General features: G+C 40.1%; 1 pseudogene; it reads left to right on the forward strand.

Moving 5' to 3' along the window:
• Window positions 1–261: 261 nt before the first annotated feature.
• On the forward strand, window positions 262–1,007 carry LOC148726968 (uncharacterized; annotated as a pseudogene).
• The last annotated feature ends 9,898 nt before the right edge of the window (window positions 1,008–10,905 follow it).

The following is a 10,905-nucleotide window of genomic DNA, read 5'->3' on the forward strand; positions in this document are numbered from 1 at the left end:
TGCGACCGAATGGGTGATTTGGGGCAACTCAGTGAATTAAGACGGATTGTACGTGGACCCAATTACTAAGTACTTAAAGAGTGAATATTTAAACTGGTTAGAGGAAGAAGAAGCGCGTACAAATTATTCCAAAGCTTGGTTATGCGGTTAAAATGCGGTTAAAAATGCAACCAGAAACGAGTTATTGACTGTTTGTTTGTCAAGGTTGATGTCAATTTGCATATTGCTCGACAAACACAGTTGTTTTTGAAATTCAACTGATTGTCGTCTGGAACGATGGCGGAAAGCTGCTAGGAGAGCTGTTCTGAGGAGGAATTGTTTCTTACACAGTCAAGATTTGCTGTTAAGTCGGATGAATATGATGGTAAGTACTTACTGTCAGTCGTTGCAAGTCCTTTGGTTTTGCGTAGTTGTGTGTAACCGGATCCTGTAATTGTTGTTCAGGAATGGGTGTGTCGACGAGTGAAGGGGATGGAAAATGCTCAGAGGATAATGTTGTTATTAGTGAAGGTATATATTGTTTAAAGTTATTCATTAAAGTATTAGAAGCGGATATGGACGCAAATGTTCTTCTTGTAGTGAGGGAGATAGTCGTGTATTGGTCGAAATATTTTCAGTCCTAATTGTTTGTGTAACCAGGAATATTGGTTGTTACTGGAAGATCTCGTGCGCCATTCTCATCTGACGAATGTCGCAGGTTTAAAGACAGCTGGGTTTCTGATGCTAATCCAAGGAAGTGGAATTGGGTCCTAAATATCTTTGAAGAATGGCGAGAGACAAGAAATAAAGCTGTGTTAAAAGTTGGGCACAGTGGCGAGCCTGTGCTAAACCAACGCATCGATGAGATGTCTGACGAGGATCTGGATTTTTTCTTGGGTCGATTTGTGGCTGAAGTGAGGAAAGAAGATAGACATGAAAGGCATGACAAAGTTGAAACAAAGGGAGAAAGCTGCAAAAATATTGTTATTACCACTACTGAGACGAAAATTAAAATCTGTTATAAGTAACGGAAACTGTAAAAAACGAATCTTCTTTGTATTAAAAATACTTATTCTGGTGTTTTCGGTTGTGTCTAGTGAGTAAAAAAATATGGGGGTAGTGGATATATGCATGTAAAACATGCTGCATTATTAAAACTAAGACACGCAGCACTATTTTTAATAATCCAGTTTGTTTTAGGTTTAATAATGCTGCGTGTTTCAATAATGCTGCGTGTCGATTTTGCGCGTGTAAGATAACCCCTGATAATTTCCGTGCTACCAAAAAAGACCGCACCCGTTTTTCTCACACAGTTAGTTTGCATTATTATTTCTCGACATTCGGTGATATAATGCAGACAGATAAACAGTGGGTTTGGATGACGATCAGTAATTATTACGTCAGAAGCAGAAGAGTGGCGAGTAGTCCTAACGTTAGTACGCGGTGCAACAAAGTCATTAATAGGAATATTCTTATGGTTAATGGGACATTTTAAATAAAATAACAGATCTTTAAGCTCATGCCAATAAGAAACAGGAAGAAGATTTAATCTAATAAGACGTTCACGATAGGGAATACTATTACAGTAATTCATATTTAAAATATATTTATAGCTCTGAGTTGAAGGCGCTCTATACGAGTTAAATTGCCAATCTCCTGAGGGGCCCACACTTTGCTTGCATACCCTATGTGCCGGCGAACAAAAGAACGATAAAGAAGTTTTCTTGTGTTTTCATCAAATGATTTTAAAGTGTGCCTTCTTAAAAAGCTTAACATTCTATATCCTTTTGCAAGTATGTGATCCATATAATTGTTCCACTTTAAGTCATTAGATACAACAACCCCTAGATCTTTTATAGTTGATACGTGATTAAGAGATTTCGAGTCTAAATTATAGTCATAATTAATAGGTTCCTTTTTCCGAGAAACTGTCAATATTTCGCATTTTGAGATCATAAAACGAAGCTGCTATGCCTGGCTCCAGTAATTAAGACTATTAAGGTCATCTTGGAGAGCAGCACAATCAGATTCTTCTTTAATGAATCTATTGCATTTTGAATCATCAGCAAATAAAGCAGCACGACTGTCAATAACTCCAAAGCACATTCTTTAAGGACGTACGTCGGAAGACCATCGGAGCCTGGAGCTTTAGGAGTGTCAAGCTTTGTAAGAACCTCGAAAATCATTTTCTTGGTTAGGCAAACTTATTCAGGAGAGGCACATTCATTCTAGGAGCTGGTGGATCAAGTTGTGAGACAGAGCCTGAATCGTTTGTAAATGTAGAATAGAAAAAGCTGTTAATTTCTCTTTTCCTCAACAGATTTAGAACTTCTTTATCAATCCAAGGAGGAGTGTTTGCATTTTTAACTTAATCCTGGGAATATGAGAGTCGATGATGTCCAGTACTGCGTATTTCCATTTCAACCAGCAATTGTTCACATCGGAACCACCGAGGCTTTCAGTAATTCTACTGCTTTGCTTGAGATTATTTTTCATTAATTCAAGGTCGGCTCCTTTAAATTTATAAACATAACGTTCGGGTTTCTTGATAAGGCGATGGCGACCAAGAATATCGAATTCAACAAGATGGTGATCCGTGGAGAGACCAGCTTCATCTGGAGTAATTGTGTCTATGTCTTTTATACATTGAGGAGCATTAGTGATAACAAGGTCCAATACATTATTTCTTTGAGCAGAGAAATGGGTGGGAAGCGTATTTAATTGGAGAAAACAGGGATCCACAATAGATTCGCAAAACAGCTTCAATAGAATTCTGGGAGTTGACAAAACGACAGTTTTCAATCCATTTGATGCCAGGGAAATTAAAGTCACCCATGATTAGAGTGTGGCTTTTTGTTATACGCGTGCAGTTTCTCAGGAAAGCAGTAATGTGATCATGGAATTCCGTCTCGCTGTTAGGAGGTCTGTAGATAACACTGACTAATACTTTAGTGGCATCCATAAAGTTTAGTTCAACACAAGCCATTTCCATCTCAGTTTCTAAGTCGCTTCTTCTTTGGAAAGGAATCGTATTCTTGATCGCTAGCAAGACACCTCCACCAACTCTTCCAACTCGATCACGTCTGTATATCATGTAACCACTTTCTAGTATTTCAGTATCTTTAATTGAATCATTAAGCCACGTCTCCGTAACTCCAACAATATCATAATCGTTCCCGAGTACAAATTGTTGAAATGCAGAGAGCTGAAAGGTTTTTTCTGTGTCAGGGCCCTTACGTAGACTTTTAAACTCCTTGCATTAAGAAGAATCGTTTTGAGGTCTTTTTTCTTCAATACTGAGCCAGAAGAATCGGTAACACGAAGGTTTGACGGACCAGGATTTAATCTGAAAACCAAATCACCCTTTAAGACAGCGTGGAATGTAGCTAAAAAATTTGAATAATAGGAACAAGGACATTTAGATCTTTTGACATTAAACCGCCTCTTCTTGAAGAACAATAGGCAATTACTGTAGAGGTCGTAGGTATTGTTTGCTAGTCCACCAACCGTAACTTGCAGGTTCAGTAGGCACAGCAAAGACGATGAAATTCTTGAGTTTTTAAGGAGTAAAGACAAAATTGGAGGCAACGACTCCCCACCATACGCGTAAAGACATCTTAGAAAGTCATAGTCTTGCTCAGTTTCGGAAGACGAGCACCCCAGGAGGAGAAAAAGGAAAAAAAAGGCAGAGCTAATCCGAGCACGTCTGTACTTCATTATGTCAATATGTTCTTTGCGATTTGCTAAAGCCCTCTTATGTTCTACACCTTAATAATGGTACAGGCTGTTGTTCAGCATCAGCTGTTGGCAAAGAACTTAATTCCTTTCCCCTCCTAAGCTCTCTATGAAAATAAGAAGAGCTCCAGAGAGAGCGACAGACAGAAGCCATCTTGCATCTGCATTCTCGGTTTGTATCATCAAGCTCACTGGGGGTATTTTACTCACCAATTTCCAGCTCCAGTGCAGCGATATCTCTTTAAACCCAGGACCAAATGCTAACTTGAGTCCTCGACCTATTGGAAATTTCCACGCCGCCGAAGATCTACCGAAGCTTCGTGGTTTTAAAGTAGTTCATCTCAATGTACGAAGCATTTTGAACATGATGAATCATGTCCGATTACTATTTAGTAACAAAAATTTCGATATTTTTATTTTTCTGAGACATGACTGCACCCATCTATAAAAGATTCTGAAGTAAATATTCCTGGCTATTCAGTACTGAGAAATGATCGAACCGGTAAAGGAGGCGGCGGCACCGCAATTTACATGCGCGATGGGATTCCCTACATACATAGAACGGATTTGACTACTGAAAATATTGAAACATTTAAGGCTTTTTCTACTATCACTGAATCCTTTGTTCTCAAGAAACTGAAAGCTTTACGAACTAACAAAGCCATAGGACTAAATCCTATCAGTACAAGATTATTAAAGGATTCGGCTCAGTGTATGGCACCCATACTGGCCAAATTATTTAACCGGTCAATTGAGACAAACACATTCCCATCGATCTGGAAACTATATAAAGTATATGCTTTATTTAAGACAAGTGAAAGGACAGACTGTAACAACTACAGACCCGTAACTGTACTCCCAACCATCAGCAAGATTCTTCAACGAGCCGTGCACCAGCAACATTACAGTTTTTTATCCGACTGCAAACTCCTTACTCCAAATCAGTTTGGTTTCCGTTGCAAGCTTTCAACAATAACTGCTTTGCCCATTTCACTGACAACATACTTCAGAGTCTTGATAACGGCTGTTTTACTGGAGCAGCTTTCCTAGACCTCTCCTAGGTGTTCGACACTGTGGACCATACGCCTCTTGTTGAAAAACTCAAGGCCATTGGCGCTGGCTCCCAAGTCGTAGAGTGGTTTGCCTCATACCTCGATCTACGGTACCAAGTAACATCTGTTGAAGGCTACTAGTCCCCTCCTTGTGAGGTTCATGTTGGAGTACCTCAAAGTAGCATCCTCGGCCCTCTGCTATATCTTAGCTACGTTAACGATCTTCTAAACTGCTTAGAACACTGTCAAGTAATCCTGTATGCAGACGAAAATGTGATATACTTCAGTGGAAAACGCTGCCAAGATATTCAATACCATCTAAATGCCGATCTTGCCAATTTAGCTCAATGGTTTAATAGTAACCATCTGACATCGAACACTCAAAAATCGAAGTTTTTATTGTTTTGGTAACAATCGCAAATTGCAAACCTGCCAAGGTATCAAGCTGGAAATAGATGGCAGGGAACTTGAAAATACAGATTCAATCAAATATCTCGGTGTAGTCATCCACAAGAGCATGACTTGGCATGAGCACATCGAATCATTAATTACCAAAATAAATCAAAGAATCAGCTTGGTGAGACTAGTCAAACATCTATTACCATCAGAAACGCGAATCACATTGTAAAATTCCTTAATAAGTCCACTTTTTCACTATCCCGATATCATCTGGGGAGACAAGAATAACACTACTATCATGGAAGAGTTTCAAATATTTCAAAATAAAACTGCAAAAGTTATCCTCGATTTGCCGAACTACGCCTCATCCACCGACGCTCTAAAATCTCTCAATTGGCCTTGTACGTAGTACATTGCCACTTTTAAGTACATTCACGACCTTGTGGATTATAGTTTTAATATTTTAAGAAATTCTGACTTCCATATATACAATACAAGAAGAAAGAACGATTTCCCCCTCCCTCGTGTAAAAACGAACCACGGAAAGCAGATGATTTTATATATGTGCGCAAAAGAATGGAATCTCTTAGACACTTCTTTTAAATAAATTGACTTCTTTCTCATTTTTAAGCATACAGTCAAGAATCATGTATCTCGTTAAGTTAGTGTTGAGATTTTATCCTATCATGTTTACATACCATGTGTAGATCGCTACGCATTATTTTTTTCTATTGTTTCTTGTGCAGTAGGGTTAATTGTAGTAAAGTTTTGCATGCGCTTTCTTTGTGTCATTACGTTACGTAGCATGTATTTAAACCGTATTGTTCATCGTTGGTGCAGTTTTTTCCAGTGCAGTTTGTCAAGTGTAGTTTGCAAACGCGTTCTTTTCGCTTCGTGCAGCTTGTTCGCCACTAGGCAGGATTCACAACATCGCAACAAATGTAAGTTTGTATTATGTAGTTTTCATCGTCGTTTTCTTTGTAGCTTTCCTTAGTGTAGTTTATATTATAATGGGTTTTCGTTTGCTGTTTTATTTGCAGTCTTAACCGTGTTGTTTCGTGTCGTGTCGTTTCGCCGCGTTAAATTGTGCTTGTTAGAGTTAGTCGCCTGTGGCAGTAATTCCATGTGTATTACTTAATTTTTATGTTTCTAATTTGTTATCTATATACGATGAACTTTATTCAATTAATTTTTATTTTACACGGCCTCACAGTATACCGCCCTCCAGTGATGTGAGCCCCCTGTATAAAGACTATTATTATTAGTATTATTATTGTTATGGCAGTAAAAACTTCTGGATACCCAGATATCCTTAACAATGATTGGGCGGCAAGCAGTAACCAATCAATGCAAAGACCAAAGTCCTAACAATTAAAATTCCTACAGCATTTCCTAATTATGAAACCCTAGTAATGAAAGTTCTAAACTTTAAGTGCTATGTAATAAAAACCTCAGTCAAAATGCTAAAGGTTCCAAACATCACTATCGAAACGCTCAAATGTAATAAAACGTCTAATATCTCTTATTTCAATCTTAAAGTGCCTCGCCATATTGAGTGAACTATGGTTATCACTAATCATAAAAGTCTTAATCCTAAACCTAATTACTATTCTGTAAAATCTTCAATCTAAATGATAAAAAGATCTACAAAATCACTGATAACGCTTAACTGTGCTAAAACATCTAATATCCCTTATCTCAAAATCCTAAAGCGCCTCGCAATATTGATTGAACTTGTGATTACTAACTTCTGTATCTGAGCTGTTGTGTCGCTCTCATTTCCCACTAGCTCTTTATATGCCTTTTTAACATTTCTTGAATAACTTCCGAGTACATCCACAAGCATTTTTTATTGTGTCACCAGATAATCAGGGTATCCCTGTTCAAGCTCCCAGCGCAGTGTCCCACTAATACTTTGCTGTTTTTTCGGCAGCTTTCTCCTCCCTGTTTTCTACCCACGGGCAGCTCATCTCGATCACCGATACTTTCTTGTTTTCCTTGTCCACGATGGAGGCGTCAATCCTAGTCGCCTTTACATGCGTCCCATCTGCGTAAAGGGGAATGTCCCAATATGCTACTGCCCTCTCATTCTCATACAAAGGCTTCAGCTGGGTCTGCGAAAACCACGGAATCTCTGGTCTAACTAGGTCCAACGCCTTGATCACTCGAGGAAATAAAATCTTAAGAGCGTTGTGATGCCTTGCGAAATACAACGTCTGAGCTAAAGTCCCGCAACCAGGTAAGATATGTGAGACACTCTCTTTAGCCTCACCACACATTCGACACCTCACACCTCCGCTAACACTCGTCCCAGTCTTCCTATAATAGAAAACCTTTGTTGGAAGAAGTTGTTGGTGAAGTTCTTGTACCCCAACAACTACGTGTGTGGGTGCCGCCTTCCAACAGCTAAGCCAAGCAAAGCAATCTCCTTGGTCTAACTGCTCATTTTCCCATCTGTTATAAATCATCTTCCCCTGCCACTTTTCTTCCTTCACTTTGGCTTGCATTTCCTCCTAACGCGCCTTAGCGCCTTAGCTATACAGCCTTTAAATTTCTTTCCTTTTACTTCTTTTCCTTCCTCGGTGATGCATGTTGGTTCAGGATGCTCTAGTTTGAGTTGAAGTCCCATCTCCTCAGCATACTTGCTTGCATTCATAATAACTGAGTGACGCCCCACTCTCACTGACTTCTCTTGAAACATCCCTACTGCCTCCATACATGGATCTGGGTTACCGTAGAGCTTCATAGCCGCCTTGATCTTGATGTCCTTGTATGTTGTCTCCACCGATCTTAATCCTCTACCCCCACACTTCCTGCTCATGTATAGTATAGCTATTGATCCTTTAGGGTGATTCTCCCCCGTCTACAATGATCTTTCTTGCATCTCTGTCTACTTGCTGCAGCTGCAGCAGTGGCCACATAAAATACGATAATACAGGTAGCGCATACTGGTTAGTTGCAGCTACCTTAGCATGGTCTGAAAGTGGGCTGGACCAAATAATCGCTAATCTGTGCAAGTACTCCTTCGACACGTTGTCAAGAACCAGCTTATCTTCTTGCTTTTAATTCTCTAGTACCCCCAGAAACTTGTAAGTACTTTCTTCTCCAAGGCTCTTGATCGACTTCAGCTCATCAATCTCCATGTTCACCGTTTGTTTTACGCACCCTCTCTTCACATGCACTACCGCACACTTTTTTTCGTTCCATTTCAAGCCAAGGCAGTCCATTCCTCCCTTTACAGTTCTCATGACTCTTTCTAAATTGCTTTCCGATAATGCATACATCTTCAAATCGTCACTATATAACAGGTGTGTGACCCTACAGGAGATTGGTTTTCATAACTTGTAACAACTTGTGGCTCTCAACTTCCAAGCAATAGAAACAGGGTGAATCACCCTGTGGCAGACCATTCTTCAATTGGGTAATCTCTGAACTCTCGTAGCCTTGCTTAGTTTCCGCGACGATTCGTGTGTTCCATCCCCTAGAGAGTTTCCCTATGAAGACCCAAAACCATTCCAGAAATCTATGAACCTTCAACATCTCAACTAACCATCGATGATCCACCGAATCATACGTCTTAGAACATCAATCCACGCCATACTCAGATTTTTATGACCTCTCTGTGCATCCTGACACACCATGCGATCAATGAATAGATTGTCGACAGTACCCGAACAATCTTGTTTAGCCCCCTTTTGGTCTCCTTGCATTAGATCATAACTCAGTAGGTGATGATTTACATCAACAAGAAGGCACGAAGTGTACCACTTGTATACGGTGTTTAGACAAGTTATTGGTCTCTGGTTGTCCTTCGCAAATTCCCCTGGTTTAGGTAGCTAAGTGGTTTTCCCTCCGGAAAACCATAAGGGGAAGTCCCTCTCATACACGACAGTAATTATTTTCTTTGTTCGAGTATCAATTGCTCGATTCCTAAAATCCCTGGGTTTGCAAAGATTAGACGTGCCATTTGAACAATGGTATTCACCTCGTTGCTTATTTTCGATGAGACACTATTATTCACCGTCGACTGATGATTTACTTCCATATGCAGATTTTTATCTTAAGCTGAATTGTTATCGATTTCGCAAACCTCTTCTTGTTCGAGACCTGTCCTTCGTTGCGTTCTACGTTTACTACATCTAATAAACTCCCGCCATTATTTCCATTTACCTCTTCACTGATAGTAACTCTTACATTACCCAGCAACATTTTTTTTGCTTGATCTCTAAGATTTTGACTAAATAGTATCAGATGAGCGAACTCAATCTCGTCCCATAACTCCTTCATTACAGCCATGTAGCCCTTTTTCTACCAGTCTGGTTCCTTGATAGTCTCCCTTGCATCCGTTTTTAGGGTCGTCACGCAACGCTCCTCCCCGCCAACGGCTGCTCACGAGAGAGACACATTCCTTTCCCTAAAATTGACCAATAAGAAACAGGCTTCCATATTCTGGAAACCTAATCCAGGTCCCTCTCCATTACTTGAAAGCAAACTAACTGTTTTTACAATTCTTGAGGGTGGACCGTGAGCCAAAGCTTTTACAATTGGTTTCATATCGCCAGACAGGGTCTTGTTCCCGGTCTTACAAGGATACTCAACGACGACCTTCGTCTTTGTTTCATTTTTTGGCTGATTTCTTTGTTTTATCTCTGGAGTCGATGTGACAAATGGGGTGGCGAAAGCGTTTCGTACGAGTAAAAACGTGCCATTGTCAAATAAACAACCTTGGGGTTTACCAATTGGGCTTAAAGTGAGCATTGGTAAGGTTGAACTCGAGGGAGATAAGTTGGAAGAAGAACAAGTCCTAGAAAATTCATTTAAACTTACAAATGAAAGATGTTTTTTGACGGATGTCCCACCGACAGCTGTTAATTCATTTATATTTTCGGTGCGTAGTAATCGTTTTAAACGTTTGCCACTATTTGAATAAGCAGACTTGAGTTCAGTCTTTATCTCTCTGAGATGTTCTTCCGCTTTTTGGTCTTTCACCAAAGACTTGTAGCATTTAATGCACACTGCAACGTCCGAACCAGAGTAAACATTTACCTCGATGTCCAGTGCCTTGTTTATAAGTCCTTGAGGGTCAACAGAGCTTCTTCCCGTGCTACCAGACTTAAAAACACGAACACGTTGTTTAGAAGTGATTGCAGCTGAACAAAAAAGCAATTTGTATTACTATTCAATATCTTTTTCGGAGTAACACTCATCTTCCACTTGGGCAAGACCGCGCACGTGTGTATCTGATTTTTGTTTGCGCGCCGAGCAAATCTAAGGAGGAATTTGATTGGCGTAACCGATAACAATAACGTGCATTCTATTGGTTTTCAATAACAAAGAGAAGAGCAACCGTTGGTGGGGAGGAGCGTTGCGTGACGACCCTAAAAACGGCTGCGAGGGAGACTAGTTCCTTCATGGATCACTTGAATGAACCAGTTCTAAGGCCTTTCTCTTACATTCCCACAACTTGGTCTTCATTGCTTTAGTCTACTTCAAACGCCCTCCCCTGTGCGTGAGATTCTGTTCTTGTGAGGTTTACGCCATAACGTTCCGAAGCTTCTTGAAGTAAACAAATTATTAACAACAGACTCAGTCGTCTCCAGAGTCATCAAACTGACTAGCTTTCTGCTAGAAACAGCTGCTCAGCACTTTATCTAGCTACCTGCATATGCGTTGATGCTCCGAAGTGGGCTTGCTTTCGATAAAAGGTCGTCTTTAAGAGAGCTCAAAGAACGGCCTCTGC

The sequence above is a fragment of the Stylophora pistillata genome, chromosome 7 (genome assembly GCF_964205215.1).
Source record: "Stylophora pistillata chromosome 7, jaStyPist1.2, whole genome shotgun sequence".
Classification (NCBI taxonomy): domain Eukaryota; kingdom Metazoa; phylum Cnidaria; class Anthozoa; order Scleractinia; family Pocilloporidae; genus Stylophora; species Stylophora pistillata.